The sequence below is a fragment of the Corvus brachyrhynchos genome, unplaced genomic scaffold, assembly GCF_000691975.1.
Source record: "Corvus brachyrhynchos isolate BGI_N302 unplaced genomic scaffold, ASM69197v1 scaffold34, whole genome shotgun sequence".
Classification (NCBI taxonomy): Eukaryota; Metazoa; Chordata; class Aves; order Passeriformes; family Corvidae; genus Corvus; species Corvus brachyrhynchos.
In genome coordinates this window covers 8275774-8276970 of record NW_008238126.1, presented here as the reverse complement: position 1 = coordinate 8276970, position 1197 = coordinate 8275774, and positions in this window count along the sequence as shown.

The window sequence follows — 1197 nt, the reverse complement described above, 5'->3', positions numbered from 1 at the left end:
CGGCCGCGGGCCGCGCTCCAGCGGGACACGGGCTCTGGCCACCGCAGGATTTCAGGGAAGAAATTAACTTTTTAATCAATTTCCAGGTGAGCCTTGACCCGCCAGCCTGTTTATAGATGATAGTTTGAACCTGTCATGTGGCCTCCAGCTTCCCCAGTGAAGGCAAACCGCGTGTGTAAATATTGTAGCAAAGCTTATTTTTCATTTATTTGCAGCACATCGATGTCCAGACTCATGATACTCTGTGATTCTATGTTTTGAACTCCCCACAGAGGGGCACGTAGAGGCGGCTTGGTGCAAGGGCTTTGCTGCAGGAGTTAACTCCCCTTTGCACACACGGGTGTACATCCTCGGGTGAACTGTGTATAATAATACTTGTATAATAATGTGCTCTGCTCAGCTTCAGCAGCACAGCCCCCACCACTTCACAGAAGCGAATGGCAAAAAACCGTAGGAAAACTCGTATGGAGTAAAGGGATTGCAAGACTTCCCCTACAGCACCCCAAAACACACCATGTCTCTGTGACTTCCACCACACAGAACGTTGCCCAGGATGGCAATAAAAGTAAAATTTTCCTCCTGCTAATCACGAAATACTGAACAGGCACCATTTTAGTTGAAGTTAATTGGGTGAACTGTGTGCATTCTGAAACCTGTACATTAGTCTGCTTTCTGACTTTTTAAAATTACATATGTACACACATAAAATAGTCAAATTAAAGTAGATAAATACAATTTTTATTCTGCTACACAGTTTCACGAGCCCATCTGCTGACCTTACACAGCCCTGTTGGTTGCACAGGGTAAGGGCTACAAGAGGTTTGGAAATCAATTTCTCATGAGTTCAGATTGATTTCCCCTCATTCTGGCACCCGTTTCGTTTCACTGAGCAGCAGCAGTTGCACCAGAGCACGCGACACGCTAAGAACACACCATTCCATCCCCCTTTCAAAGGATTCTGAACGCTCAACTTCCCAGTCCTTACTCTCAGTTTTAATTAATGTGGCGCTCGTGAGAAGTGACAATTTTCTTGACAGTGATGAACAGCGAGTGGTGTATTTATCCATCCGAGGGACGCGCCGCCGACAGAAGAGCCGGGCACTTTTCCCATCAGTGCACCTCTGTCTCCATCTCCGAGGGCTGAGTTCATCCCAGAGCGTGCTCCGGCCCTGCCCTTTCGCTTCCAGTTGCTGCGAG